Raw genomic sequence first — 15,927 nt, forward strand, 5'->3', positions numbered from 1 at the left:
TTTTAAACTGCTATGTACAGGAAAGCTTTTTAAAGCATGCCATGAAGCCTAGAAGCTATAAAAGAAAAGTTGATAAATTTGACTACATAAAAATTAAAAGCTTTAGTATAAGAAAAGATACTAAAAATAAAGACGATACAGCTTCCACATTCATCTGGGCCTCCAACATTGCTCGGTGATCCTCTTTTGTGCTCTCATTCCTTTCTCAACAGTGACTACTTCAGACCTTCCTGCTCCTCAAAGCTCCAACTCCATCCTTCCTTGCTTGTTTGTCTTCTGCTTCACACAGAAAACCAAAATCACCAGGTACAAATGCCCTCTTCTTCCTACCACAGAACCTCTAAATGTATTTGAACTCAAGCCCGTCCATTCCATCTCCCACCTGTTAAAATGCAAGGTATCTCTCCTCCTGTCTGAAGCCAACACAACCTGGCTCCCATCCCATCTTCCCTTGGTAGGACCGTTGATTACCTGAGTCAGAAAACTAGAAGTCAACTTGGCCCACCAGTGCTGCACTCTCACCCCATCGATTACCACATCCTGCTGGGTTTTACCTCTTAGCTATATCCTCACACTGTTCTATCCTCTCTTTCCTTCCTTTACTGCTCAGGATCAGGCCTCATCATTTCATGCCGGGACTTCACTGATCCCTGCTTTCAACTTGACCTTGGAGCGGTCCTCCATATAGCTGCCAGTGGTGCATCTAAAACGCAGACCTGCTCACGTCTCCTGCCAAACACCGTTCACTGACCACCTGCCTCTTCCATTACTTGTATCGTCCACTGTAGTAAGAGCAGTGTGTAAGGAACCCCCTGGTTGGTGAGGGAGCACCTATAATTTGGAAAAGCTTCCCCAGTCCATTTGAGTCACAGACTTCCAGGATAGTTTTGTAATGCAAGGCTCTTTCCTCCATGACCCTTGATTGCCCAGCTCTCCAGACTCACCTGCCAGCATTCCTCACCTTGGACTTGATGTCACACAACCACCCCACTTCTTCCACACACTTACCACCCTACTTCTTGGGACCCCGTATTGCTCATCTTCCAAAACTCAGCAATGATGCCCCTGAGGTCTCTGCTGGGTAAGTGATCCCCACTCTGGGTAATCCTAGCATTCTGCACAACCTAAGTGCTTTGTTGAGCAGTCCGGTGGTCTGGCTGCCTCTTAGGAAGCTGGGTGGAAGCTGTCTGACTCTAGAATGTGGAACACATGTCACTACTTGGGCCCCAGCTTTAGGTCCTACCGGCTAATCCTGGGGTAATGGGTCCTTCCTTCATAGCACTTACCATGATATTAAAATGACTTATTGTGTTTCCATCCCCACGACACTAGAAGCATGTTGACAGCAAGGACTATGTCTTGTTCTTCACACAACCTGGCACATACCTTGTGCACAGCTGAACCGAAAAGGAACTTGGCAAACGACAGACTGAGTTTAATGTTTTCTTGGTCATTGTACCAGAACAGATGGTCCTAAAGACAGTTTATGAAATGTAATTAGGGTAAGTGTAAATTCCTGTAGCTACATACAAAAATAACAGGCATGCAAATATCAGGTGGGCAAGTATGGCTTTGTGATAGTTCATGGGAGAAAAGGTAGGGATTTTCACTGACGAAGCCTTGCCCTGGGTTGCCGGTGTGGTCAGGCTGCAGGCGCTGCTGGAAACGTGGCCTTCCATACTGGTGTCGCTCTGTTATTGTCCCTGTTCTCTCTTGTGTCTTCAGTAATTTCCACTCCCATCCATCCTCTCATCCTATACATATGTCCAGGTGCCCCTCCTGCCAACCTTTAAAACCCTCTGTCCTACCTGCCTTTTCCTCAGGTGCTTCCCTCTGTTCTTTTCCTTTTATTTTTTAATTTTTATTTCTTAAACGTATCTTTATTATTGAGAGTATTATAGATGTCCCCTTTCTCTCCCCCTTTGATGCTCTTCCTTTTATACTCTTGAAAAAAAGAGTCTATACTGCCCCTGCTCACCATCCATTCCTTACTATCTGAAAACCCCTTGCCCACCTTAGCTTCCATGATGCTACTTTCTCTTGGTTCATCCTCTCTCTCCTTTCCTCCTCTCTGGAGGTAACTTTGCTTTATTGAAAAGCTGGAGACCCTCCAAAGTGATTCAGCTCTCCGTTTCCTATTTCATACACCCTAACATCATTGAATACAGCCCCCCTCCTCTTTCCTGACGGTGGCTTCCCACCCACATGCTCCCTTGAGCCCATCTGCTCCTCAGAGACCTCGCTCAATCATCCATGTCTCTTCTGTTGTGGTTCCTACCCATTCCATCACTTTTGCCTACGAGCATGTGCGAATTTTTCCATCCTTGCTGCCTCCTTTGGATTTTTCCATCCCTTAAGAACTTCCTGTGATCCTCTGCCCTTCACCACCAGCCTTTTCCAAAGAGAAGTCCACCTCCCTGCCTCCCTCTTGCTGCCTCTCACCAGTCACTCAGTGTCACACAGTCTGACTTAGGCCTGAGTTACTCTGTGACAGCTGCTCCCCAAGTGGCATTAGAAACCTAACCAGCAATTTAAGTGCCTTTCCTTCCCTTTCCCCCCAGTTCTCATCCTCAGGGATCTCCCTACAGGATTTGGCCAACTCTTCCTCCTTTTAGGGCAGCCCCAGTCCTCATCTTCTCTTCCCTTGTTGTCTCTTTGTGCTTTCTTGGGTTCCTGCCGTGTCTGCTTCTCCCATCCTAGATGGAGGGTTTCCTGGTTCTCTGTTCTTGGTGTTTTTTCTCGACACTCTCCCCATTACCTCTAACAATAAGGAGATGGAGAGAGGGTGCTGAAAAGACTATGAGGATAGGGGAGTTCTTTGTGTTGGTTTGGTGATATTGGCTTATTATTGTTGTAGTTGTTTTATAATGGTTTGAGGGATTCCTTAGGAGACCAACAAACCACATGTTGGTTCTGCTATTTTCTGGACATATCCCAAACATTCTTTTTTTAAAAAAATTGATGAGAGTGAGAGAGAGAGAGAGAGAGAGAGAGAGAGACAGAGAGAGAGAGCGCGAGCCTGGTTTTTCCACCTATTTATGCATTCATTGGTTGCTTCTTGTATGTGCCCTGACTGGGGATGGAACCTGCAACCTTGGCATATCAGGACAACACTCCAACCAACTGAGCTGCCCAGCCAGGGCATCCTCAAACATTCTTTGTCTTGGTCTTTCTTTACCTGTTGTGTTCCCTCCTCGCTCATGGCCTCTGTAGCATTCCAGTAATGCTTCTCTTACAAATCAGCTATGACGCTGTAGTCCTTTCACCATGTACTGTAGCTTCTATTCTTCGCCAGGACACAGGCTCTCTTGAGGTCAGGACTTGGCTTATTTTATATCCCTTGGAGCACTTAACAGATTCTTGCATAGAGTGTGTAATCTATAAGAGCTTCCTCAGCTGCCTCAGCTAATGGGAAGAGCATGACTTTTAGACATAAACAGACCGGGATTCTGATGCTGCTCCTGGTTAGCTGGGCGACCTTGGGCACATTGCTTACCTTTCTAATGACAGTAATGTGAGGATAAAATATGACAATGGGTGCTCAGAAGATGCAGGTCCCTTCCCCTTCCCGAGGTGGGAAGCAGTGGGGTGAGGTGGGCACCAACCTGGGGGACACTAGGACACTCAGTGAAAGCAAAGCCAAGCATTTGTGCAGACTTCAGGATTTGCGGGGAAGCCATTTGCAAGCCTGCCCTACTTTGACACAACACAGGATCCTCCATGAATGATCTACAGTTTCAGCCCTGGGACTGGCCAGAAGTGGGAGGAGACAAAGTGACCTAAATTGTTTAAAGCAGCTTCTGAGGACATATTGATATACTTGATGTATCTCTGCCCATAAATGACTGGCCAGTGGTTGGAATTTTATTGCACTTGGTATGGCCCCTTTAACCTTCACACAGTCCTGCCTTAGCTTCCGTTTTGCTGTTTTTATTTTTTTTCCCCCCTGCCTCCTTCCCTCCCTTGGCCCCTACTGCATACACAAATACCAGTACACTACTTAGCTGCCCTCTTCCTGACTTTCCCTACCCCAAGTTAAGCTGCTGGGGTAGGACATTCCAAGCCCTTCTCTCAAGTCTAGCAGCTCTTCAAATGGCATCACACCACGTAACTGTTATGGAGTTGGGCAGATGTGTATTTCACCTGCAGAATCCTTTGAAAACAAGGAAGAGGCTGGTAAGCCAGCCACCAAAGCCATTTGGAGTGATCCAGGAAGGTATTCCTTAGAATTAAAGTGCCCTAGCTTGTTTCAAGTTTCTTCAACGTTTAAGTTGTCCTTGCTTTTTCCTTAGGAACAATGCTTCAGGGAACGCCCTCAAATGCAGCTTGTGGGTTTCTCTAGGATAGAGATGCCCAGGGGTTAGAGGATATGTGTATTTAAAAATTTATTAGATCCTGCCAGACTGTTCAGTTCAAAGACTGCTGCCACAGAAAAAAAATTATGGTGTCATTTTCTATCTTGCTCCAAAAGCCCTTCTCATTGCTAAAGTTATAAACTGGTTTTTCTGTGTTTATAATGTTTGGCCTTTTGCTTTTTTATATTTGGATCCCTTCACTCCCTACGAGAGCTTTTTCCATTGTGTAAGTGCCACCTGAATAGTCTCCTTTGCTTTGAGGCTTGCTGTTCTATTTCACTGATCCATATGTCTACTCATACTATTGCTGTCATATTTTGTGCTTTTAAAAAATTTGTGGAAAAATAAATAACATACAAATTTCCATTTTAACTGTTTTTAAGTATACAATTCAGTGACATTAATCATATTCATAGTGTTGTGCAATAATCACCACTGTTTCCAGACTTTTCATCAGCTCAAACAGAAACTCGGTACTCATTAAGCAATAGCTTCCTGTCCCCATCTCATCCTGTCCCCTGGTAGTCTACTTTCTGTCTCTGTGAATTTGCATATTCTAGGTGTTTCATATAAGTGGAACTATACAATATTTGTCCTTTTGTATCTGGTTTATTTTACTTAGCTTAATGTTTTCAAGGTCCATGCAGTTTGAATCATGTATTAGAATTTCATTTCTTTTTATAGCCGAATAATATTCTGTTATATATAGACCACGTTTTGCTTATCCATCATCTGTTCATAGACACTTGGGTTGTTTCTACCTTTTGTTTATGCTCTGTGAACATATGTGTACAAGTATCTGTTTGAATCCCTGTTTTCAGTTCTCTTGGGTATCTAACTAAGAGTGGAAGAGCTGGGTCATATGGTAATTCATGTTTAACTTTTAGTGGAGCTGTCAAACCGTTTTCTACAGTGGCCACAGAGGAGATGCTTGACCCCCTTCATTGTTAGTAGGAAGAGCAGTCCCTGCGGCCTGTTTTGCATTCTCCTGCCCACATTTCCCTCCCCTGCTGGAGCCAAGCACAGAACCTGGCACACGGTGGTACCAAGTGCAGGGTGGCCTGGTTGGGTGGATAAATGGACAGATGAACTTCAGACCACTGGACTGTTGAGCAGAAAGCAATGTGGTGCTGTGAAAAGTGCCTGGAGCCATATTAATGGTGAGTGAGTGTGACAAGAGACATGAATTCTGTTTCGTAGATGAGCCCTTAGTTTCTGTCTCATTTAGCTAATCTGTAAAAGGTGATTGCACTCCTGCTCTACACGGTGTTGAGACATGAGATCTGGGTGCAAAAGCCAAAGACACCCACCAATGTTAGGTATTGCTGCGTCCCACGTGTGCCTCAGCACTCAGACTAGGGCCTGACGCTTCGGTTACATGATTTCTTGTGTGCCTTCATTCATACATTCAGCCACTATTAATTGAGTGCTTGCTCTGTGCCAGACACTGTTCTGGAGACTGGGATTCGGCTGTGACTAAGAGGGAGAAAAAAGGCCTTGGCCTCATCAATCACTCAGTGGTCCAAGAACAAGTCCCAAGAGACAACTCCCTTCCTATTCTTTTGGCACCAACTCTAGACTTTCTAAAAGCACAGCAAGAAATGCTGGTGAAGAGCTTGTATTTTAAGGAGGTGTTTCCACCTTAAAGGAGAAAAATGGATTTTAAAATGTAGAACGAAGAATAGGCCAGGTGCTTTATAAGTTAAGCAGCTTGAAACTCCATTGGGGAACCTTCATGGGCTTTCTGTGTGAAGAGCAAAGAGAAGTTTCCAGATACTCCCCCCACTGTGACCCCCTCAGGAAAAATGAGAGAGGCATGGTCTCCACACCTCTTCTTGCAAGAGTTGGGGCTGGGTGGGGGTGGTTGGGAGGACTGTCACCAGGCTCCCTGCAACACCAGATCTAACTAGGAATGGTGTCAGGTGACTCTTTGGCCCCACTGGGAGATGGAAGTCTGTTTATCTGGTTTGGTCACTGACCCCTGCCCCGCAGGAGCCCTCCAAGGTGGCCCAAGAGCTCATGGCCACTGAGCATGGATCTCATGTACTGGCTGTCAATCATCCCATTTAATCCACCCCACAACCCTCGAGCGTCTATAAAAAACAGGCTCAGGGAGGGTAAGAACCTTAGTCTAGGTCAGTGATGGCGAACCTTTTGAGCTCGGCATGTCAGCATTTTGAAAAACCCTAACTTAACTCTGGTGCCATGTCACATATAGAAATTTTTTGTTATTTGCAACTATAGTAAAACAAAAGACTTATATTTTTGATATTTATTTTATATATTTAAATGCCATTTAACAAAGAAAAATCAACCACAAAAATGAGTTTGCGTGTCACCTCTGACACGCGTGTCATAGGTTCACCATCACTGGCCTAGGTTATGCATCTGTTCACGGTAGAGCTAGAATCCTTGTTCTTACCAGGACATTAGTTGATCTTAGGAGCCAAGCAAAGATTGATGGGACAAGAATTGGCAAGAGACTCTATGTAATAAAACCTGTTATACTGACAAGGATGAATTTTATTATTATTAAATAAACTTTGCAATAAAGTGACCCTTTTGAAGCTCAGAAAATTTTATGAGCACTATTAGTTTCCTAAATACTTTCTTGCTATTTTGCACCTTATCCTCATAATATAACCTCTTGTAAAAGCAATGTGTTTTTTTAATACCCATTTTATGGACCGAGAAACTGTGGCTCACAGAAAGTAAGATGCCTCAAACTGCATGACTAGTCCGAGTGTGAGGCCTGACGTGTGTGGGGGGTCTGACAGTTGTGGGCAACAGCTTTATCAAGTATCTCACTCCCACTGGGGCTCTCAGGGCAGAGTTGACCCCAGCCTGGTTCGGAAGGGTGGGAATTCCTCCACTTAATGCGGTCACAGTTTGTTTTTCTCCCAAACCTTTATTATTCAACTTATGTATTGTCGTGAGTGCTATTGATTTACATGTGTCATTTACCAGTCTTTTCTCTAGAATGTGAAATAAACTTTACCTCCATACGACTGCCATTTGTTAAAAGGATTATCACCTCTAGTGATGCCAGTATATTTAGAAATGGTGGAATTTTTCCCTGCACATATGCTTCAAGAGCCTCACCTGAAGTTTGCCCAGGGCTGGGCTTAGAATAAGACCAGGTCTGTGCCCTCAAAGCATCATCTGGCCCAAGTAATGGCACCAGCTACAGATGTGCAGAAAGAGCTGTGGGGAGACAACCTGCCCAGGAAGACTTCCCAGAGTGATAGGCATGTGTGTGTGTTTTTCTGCCAGGCAGAGAGAAACACCCTCACAGACACACCCAGAAATAATGTGTAGCCACATATCTGGCACCCTGTGACCTAGCCCAGTGGACAGAATTAGCCGGAACACCAGGAGGGGTGATTTCAGAGTCAACAGCGGGATGAGCACCTCCTGTAAGCCTGCTGTCAGCTTCCATTTTCATGAACTTCTTTAACACCCCAAGAGTGGGTGTCGCCCATTCATAGGAGAGAAATTGTCTCAACATTCACACCAAAATGGAGGCCAAGCCTCTTTATACTCATTCTCGGCAGGCGTTGGGTTGTGAATACAATATTCTGTAACCTTTTTTGTTTTGTTTTTTCTTCACCTCAGGCCTTCTGTGGCTTCCTACTCTATTCTACTCCAATATACTATTATAAATTATTATTATGGACAGTGATAATTAACATATGGTACTGTAATAGAAATGATAGCTAACTCTTATAGAATATTAGGTATACTAGGCAATTTTCTAGAGTTTTCCGTACATTTACTAGCCTTGTTTTGTAGATGGGGAAACTGAGGCACAGAGAGATTGAATGACTTGCCCAGAGCCACAGGGTTCCATCCCAGGGTCTCATCCGACTTTCCCAGTGAATTGCCCGAAGCCATACAGCAAGAGAAAGCTGGAGGTAGGACCTGAACTTATGGATTCTGATTTAAGAGCCTCTCTTCATTCAGCCTCCCACCTCTGCCTTCAGAATCCTGGGGTATTTTTACTGTGAGAAGGGTCCTTGAAGACCCTCTCACGCTCCTTCCTTCTCATGCAGGCCCAGTGCTCACAGGTGCCCCCCTGCCCTATTCTGCCTGTGAGAGCAGCTGCCTCCTGCTAAATGGTGTTTGTACAGAACCTATGTTGTGGCTCTTAAAAAGAAATGTGTGGGATGAATAAGCACCTAAAAATAACTCAGGATCAATTTGGGGGGGAGTGGAGGGGGAAGACTGTGTTTTCCTTTCTTCTCCCTCTTCTCCCTCCCTCTGCCCCGAAGGCCCATAAATTGCTGCTGGTTGACAGCCGGGCCAGGCTGGCTTCCTGTAAGGCTGTAATAACATGGAATTAGCCTGACTGCCGCCCTCTCCAGGACGGAAATGCTGACCCTTGGTCACTACAGACATCTGAGTTGATGCCTCTTGCGCTGGTCCACGCCCCTGGGACAGGTCTTTGCTTATTAGAAACTGGGTACAGACAGATTCCTGGACTTGTCTACCTGGGGAGGAGCAATGGAAAAACCTCTCCAGATGAGAGGCTGGCAGCTTCTGGGCTTGGCCATTTGAGAGTGCCCCAAATTCCTGCCTCCGGGGAGGAACCGGGCGGGCAGAGGCAGGGAGCTCTGGCAGCCTGGGCCCCTGAGCCGAGGTTTCCAGCTGTCTGCTGACTCAGGGACTTGGCTGAGTGGTTTCTATCTGTCTCGGTGCCTCTAACTGGCCCCTTTACCCCACCCTCCACCCCCCACCCCCACCCACAGACTGCCTGGAGAGGCTTTAGAAATCCATTAGATCTTTGCTTCCCAGAACCTTCCAGCTAAAAAGTAGCAACCAGGCCACATTTCTCCCTCAGCCTGGTTGACCTGCAGAATGGATATGGGTTCTGGTGCTATGCTGAGTGTTTCCATGTAGCTCAGCCATAACTGGGGTCTCTCTTTCCCTGTGGTGTCAAATGTATGGAAAGGGTCCACAGATACCTGTGTTTAATATGGGGGTGGGGATGGCAGTGTAAAGAGGGAAGAGAAACCACCAGGTCTCCGCTTATGCTGAGTCTTTGGCCAAGAGATGGAAAATTCCAGGTGGGAGCTTGGAAATTCCCAGAGCGGGAGAAGTGGCAAGGGAAGTGCCACACTTCCTGTCTCTCCCACCCTCGGCCACAGCCGGGACTGGGGCCAGGGTTCCTGAGCCCGAACGATGATTTCAGTTGTTCCCAGTCTTGGCTACACATCAGCTTTACAATTTGGATTCCCAGGCTGAGCCCGGGCCTGTTATATCAGCACCCCTGGGGAAGGACCCAGACTGCCCAGATGACTGCAGTGTGCAGCTGGAGTACAGAGCCATCCTGGCAATAACAGCCTCTGTTTTCTGCCACCCTCTGCCTTGCTCTTTAACTTCTGGTTTCTCAAATTCAGAGGTAGGCACTGCCATACCTGACACTGTGTCCTATCTAACAGGGACTGAGTGATAATGTCCAGGGCTGCTGTGATGATGATGATAATGATGATGATGATGATGATGATGATGATGATGATGATGATAATGATGATGATTTAAGTCACATTCCAAGGGCTAGAAGCATTCAAAAAGTGCTTTTCTCTGACTTAACTAAAAAGTGTCCTTTATAAATATTGAAGGGAAAGAAAGGATCATTTTGAAAGTTGTACTTAAGCTCCAAAAGAGGTTAAAAACAGAAGTTCCCCTTAGCTCATAGACAGCAAAATGACCCATCTTTTGAGAGCTCCACTGCCTTCTCCTGGGCCTGGCCTGAGCTGAGTTCTTGTCCTTAGGACCAAGTGAGCCTCACAAGTGGCTCCCCTGCTCCCTTGACTCACACATGATTCCTGAATCTGCATGTCTGGGCCCCCTCTGACCAGGTTACAGTGGATCTGCCTTGGCACATGGTTAACCAGCAGTGCAGACAATGCAGTGAAGACCAGGTTCCTCCCCCAAAGCCATGAAAGCAGGACTCTTGTCCTGATTCCTCTTAACTACCACTCCTAGCGCCCAGGGTCAGATCTCCGTCTGCCCCTTCATCCTGCAGCTGGTTTCATCTTTTCCCTTGCTCCCTTCTTAAAGCCCTGGCCCCAACTTGGACTCTTGTCTTCCTGGCTCACCCTGACTGCCTGTAGCTGCCAGTCTGGCTCCTCTTTGAAGCCTCCCAGGTACCACTCCCAGCAACTGGCCTCAAACACAGGTGGACCTGAGAGTCTACAGGCCAGAGGCACCGCAGGAGCCATCAGTGAACTCACCCTCCACTGCTTGAGTCCTCTCAGTCCTCGTCAGGTGCTCCATCCGGCCTCAGCCTGAGCTCCGAAAGTGAAGAGGCACTCTATCCTGCTTCACCTCTTGAGTCCATATTTGCTTTTCCTACCCGGCAGCCTGTCTGGCTTTCTGTTGCCTACATGGCAGAACCTAAGTGTTCTAGCTGTTACTCCCCAGGAATATGCTCAGTGTGGCACAGACACACTTGGTCACACTGCCCCTTGTGGTCAGCTCTGCTGCCAGGTCTTCCTGCACCTGCCGATCTTCCTCCCCACCAGCCTCCATTTTCAGCTCCGTCCACACTCTGCTCTCCTAGAACCCTTGGGAGTAAAGTGGCATGTGCAGGTGCCCGTGGTGCCTCCCTAAATGGAGTCCGGGGCAGTCCCTGTCCATACAGATGAGCCAGCAGGGGCCTTCCCATCCTGTCCTCCTGAACTGCCTGAGAGCTCTGGGCATACTTCTGGTTTTCTCTATTTGAAACTGCCCTTTCTGTGTACCCATTCCTCTGAAGGGAAGAACAAGAACATTTCTGGGGTGACTTAGCAGCTGCAGGAACCACTGCTAAGCAAGACTGGAAACATAATTCTCGATTTTCAGGTTCACAGATAATAAAACCAGGGCTAAGGCATACAGGCTCATGCACACTTAGTGCCAGAGTGAGAGGGGCACCCTGGACCTCTGCCCTTTCTCTTAGGAGACTCCTGGCCCTTTTGCTGATCAGGAGGGTACCTTTCTAGAAACCTTCTATAGTGGCCTGCTCTCCTTAATATGTCTCGGAACACCCTTAGTCCTAGAGGAGGCCTGAGGATAGCAGAGCACTTGACTTTTCCCGGCTCTAAGTGGCACTTCAGACCTCATCTCATTATTCATTTATGCTGTAGCTCCTTAGGGTCTCCAAAGACAGCTCTGATATCCCCAGCTGGTGCCCAGAGAGTGCGCTGGGGCAGACATGTCCCAGCTGATGGCGAGGCTCCCATGGCCTCACTCTTAGAAGGACGACAGATTGTCAGTAGAAGTGATCTGAGCCTCTGGCATGCCCAAGTTTACCCCAGGAAGGCGGGCCAGGGGTACACAGGGAAAACAGGGAATCTACAGGTGGACGACCAGTAGTAGTCCTTATCTGTGGAATCTTGGGAAGAACCTAGCCCCTCTATAACTCAGCATTCACGTCTAGAGAGCAAGTACCATGAGCTGGAAGGATTGGACAGGATGATGTAGGCAGAGCATCCAGTCTGGTATCTGACATGTTGTAGGTGCGTTCGTTGCTGCTGTAAACCCTGTGATGGGCAAAGGACTGCACAGATGTTTATTAGGTTTAATGCAGGTTCAACAATGCAGTCACTGTGATCACACATCAGTAACTACGTCTTTATTGGGCGGGTGCTCAGAGGCCAGGCTAGAGCCTGTGGGGGGAGCCCTGTGCCTGCTTAGTGCTCATAATGGAGATTAGCACCCATGCTCCTGTTTGGGTCTTCTTGTTAGTATCAACACATAGGTGGCTGGTCTAAATGAGAAGGAGAGCTGGTGGCCCATCAACAGGGGAGCAAAGATTCCTGTAGGCGCCTGGCTATGGCATGAGCCTAGGACTCTGATCTGATGACTTAAGCTACTAACAACCTGGCCCTTCAGGACCACAAAGGATGAGGTTTCTGGGGCAGTTGTGGCAACTCAGAAACAGATCCAGGGCTCAGAAAAAACATCTGGGTGGGGCACCTATGTGCCACCAACTGCCCCTGCCAGCATGGGACTTGCCAAGAGGGTTGCTCAGCTTCACAGTTTCTTGTGACCCTGTCACCTATACCTGGACACTGCCGAGAGGTTCCTAGAAAATGAATTTTGTGTATAGAAAGCAAATAACTAGGGTTCCCTATAAAATTGGAGGTATGTTCCAAGAGGTCAAGAGAAAGACTTCCAGTGGTTCCACCTGAAGAGTTTGCGTGAGAAAATGTTGAGATGGAAACTGAACCTGTTTGTAACCTACTGCATCACAGGAGGAGGTGGGAAATTTAGTCCCTACCTAGCAGTTCACTCTCCGTGCTAGCACTAAACTACACTCTAGAGCAGCCGTGGGCAAACTACGGCCCTCGGGCCGGATCCGGCCCGTTTGGCTGTTCTATCCGGCCCGCGGAGCCGAAAGAGCGGAGGGTTCTCTTGCTCTCCCCTCCGCTCCTTCACCAGCAGCAGTGTTAACATGGCAATGTCGGGAAACACGGCCGCAGCTCCTTCTTCTGAGTCCAGTTTAAGAACCCGTTGTGGCCCTCAAGTCAAAAAGTTTGCCCACCCCTGCTCTAGAGTCTCCCATATGTATTCTCTGCTAGTCTTTTACTTCACTTCATTCCCCTCCGGCTATGGGAATTTCTCAGTCATGTCCTAGCATCTCGTTCATAGCTGATAGCTTCCTGCCTAAGCTGCCATCATTTTCTTTCTACCTGATGTTTAATAGTCAGTGCAGGCATGCCTCAGGGAGATTGGGGGGTTGGCCGCTGCAATAAAACAAGTATTGCAATAAAGTGAGTTGTAATCTCTTTGCTGGTGGAGGGTCTTGCCTTCAATTTGTAAAAAAAAAAAAAAAAAATGTAACATCTGTGGAGCACAATAAAAGCAAAGCACAATAAAAATAGGCTTGCCTGTATTTATTTTAACTTCATTTTCATAATTTGGGATACCTGGGACAATGCCAGATATCCCTAAAACATATGCCTCTTTAGGGTGTTCATGATGAAAACTGTGTTCAGGGGAAATGTGTAAACTACTTAAGGATTCATTTCTTCGGGTCTCTTCCTGCATACCCACAGCAGGTAAGCCCATATAGCAGCACTCACGGTCAGGGGGGAGGAATGGGATTGAAGTCCAAGTGCCTAGTCTCTGGCTCTGGGAATTTATGCTGATCACTTAGGGGAAGGAAGAGAAGGCAGCCGAATTCATTTTACTCGCAATTATTCACAAGGTTTTAGAAGAATTAAGAAAATCAGCCCCATAAACAAAAATCCACGCTAATAATAGCAGTTTAAACTCCTGCCAACCCTGGTGAAGATAGGTATCACACGGGCAGGGCAGGGCCAGGTGCTAGGGACACGGTATAGTGTGGCTCAGCATAAACCCATTGCAGGGGCTATGAGTGAGGACTCTGGGATACACTGTCGGCCTATTAGCTGTGGGGTCCTGGGAAAGTCACTTAACCTTTCTGGGTCTTGGTTCCTTATCTGTAAAATAAGGATGATAACAGTAACACTTAGCATACAGGGTTGTTGTGGGGACTAAAAACTAATACTTATAAAGTGCTTATATAGTGCCTGGCATGTGGTAAGAACTCAATAAATGCTACTGGTTATTACTGTTTATAGCAGAATAACGTCCTCTCTCCCATCAACAGCACCCACCTCCCGACTCGCCACGCGGTACTGTACCCTTCAGGTACTGAGATACACTTGAGGTCTAGGACCTACTGTGTTTCTTCAGCGTGCTTTCTTTTTCAACTTCTAGGTGTATTCATGCCCCACAGGGAGACAGCAGGAGGCTTTTCCCATTGGAGTCAAAGCGACCCATTGGAAAGGCCACATTCTGTGGAAGGAAAGCCCAGTGGGAATCCTCCGTGCTGGAGCCACCAGGATGGCAGCCCGCGCTGGGACCCCTCCCCCGGCCCAGGCTCGGTTCGCAGGAGCTTCCCATGGGAAGCGTAGGGGTCACTCAGCTAGTGACTGTCTGCTGCTCAGCTGGATCAATGGCTTTGCTTACTTACTTTTTCTCCCTATAAAACTACTTATTTACTGTCATTTTAATCAGAAGGACTACTGTTATCCTTGGCTTTTAATCCTATTTTCTTATGATATAAGCTTTTTAAAAAATTATCCAGAACTTCTCAAGGACCAAGTAAGTGGAGAGATGAGTATGTTGAGCCAAGCCTGGGGCCAGCCTCCCACTGTGCCATGTGCTTTTTATACATTGGTTTCCTTAGTTCTCACAGCAACTCTGCGAGGTATAATATTTATTAGCCTTGCTTTCAGGTAAGAAAACAAATTCAGAGAGGTAAAGATGCCGATATCAAAAAAGTAATGCAGCAAGAATTTAACTTGAGGTCTGTCTGACTCCAGAGCCTACACTTTCTTTTTTCATATTCATCATAATTATGCAAGTAATAATATTTCATCACATTTTCCTTATAAAATATTAAAATACTATAGGCAAAGCTCAAAACTGCTGGACCTCCCCTCCCCACCTCATTGCCTTCCCTGGCTTTCAGTTGTATACTCTTTCCTCTACAACACCTCACCTGTAAAATAGTGTTGTGATAATACCCATTCTATCTTTCTTACCCAATTTTTTAAGGATCAAATGAGATAATGGACAAGGGGGCATTTCATATGCTTATTGTTAGTGGTAGCATAGCAACATACATTATATAAGGCCCTTTGTTGGGAGTATTATTTAGTTTAAACCTTTGTTCCTGGAAATTAATGGAATCTCAAGCTTCTGAATACTCTATAAGGCCCAGCCCTGAGCCTGTCAGCTGTGTGGTATTTATAGCGTGAGGCTACAGAATCAACAGTTCTCCAGTAGGCGTCACCCTCTACCAGATCACTAAACCTTCATACAGGCCTCCTGAGTCCTTTCCGTACTTTTAGGTTGATGTTAAGAGTAGTACAGTAATGCAGTAATGTAGTGATGTGGTTATGGAATTCGGACCAGAGAGAGCTCTGGGGCAGGTAAGTAAGTAAAGGGAAGGACTTAGGATGCAAGGGCAGGAGGCCCAGCTTCCACCTGAAGGAGCTCACAGGTAAGTAGGGAGTACCCAGGGCAGGGACCATTCCTTACCAGGGTATTGTAGGCTGTATCCAGGAGCTCTCCATTGTAAGAGGGACTCCTGTATGACTAGCTGTGTCTGGAGGGGTCAGGGGTGGCCTCACAGAGGAGATGACCCTGAAGGGTGAGGAAGAATCTCCCATGTTGAGGAAATGGGAAAGGCATTCCAGGAGCATCCTGAGTACTCATGAGCAGTTTGATGGGCCAGAATCTCACTGATGGAGGACGAGTGGGAGAAGGTAGACTAGAATAGATGGAGATGTGGCCAGATTAGTAAGGAGCTTCAGGGTTGGTTGGTTTGTTTCCCATTTGGGGTGGGCCAGTAGAGACTCACACTTAGATGTGTGGAAGATGAATTATTTAGGAAGAGACTGAGGCAGGGAGTCTAGGAGGCTGTTGAAAATCTTAGCCATTGGAGGAACAGTCAGCATTGGGAGGGGAAACAGAATGGAAGCTGTTTCCCAGAATTGCATAATCGGGGGCCTGATTAAATGGGGGTGGGAGTCGGGATTGTCAATGGAAG

At 46.8% G+C, this 15,927-nt stretch overlaps 1 protein-coding gene and 1 long non-coding RNA gene across 3 annotated transcripts in view; both read left to right on the forward strand.

Moving 5' to 3' along the window:
• The window catches only part of HIP1 (huntingtin interacting protein 1), a 133,794-nt gene that overhangs the window by 43,128 nt on the left and 74,739 nt on the right, over positions 1-15,927 (forward strand). The gene's annotated exons all lie outside the window — the stretch shown is intronic.
• LOC118656114 lies at positions 210-6,557 on the forward strand. Its single transcript, XR_004967497.1, has 3 exons — positions 210-306; positions 611-1,081; positions 1,333-6,557. It is a non-coding gene; the product is annotated as an uncharacterized LOC118656114 (long non-coding RNA).

Source organism: Myotis myotis, unplaced genomic scaffold (assembly GCF_014108235.1).
Source record: "Myotis myotis isolate mMyoMyo1 unplaced genomic scaffold, mMyoMyo1.p scaffold_m19_p_5, whole genome shotgun sequence".
NCBI lineage: Eukaryota > Metazoa > Chordata > Mammalia > Chiroptera > Vespertilionidae > Myotis > Myotis myotis.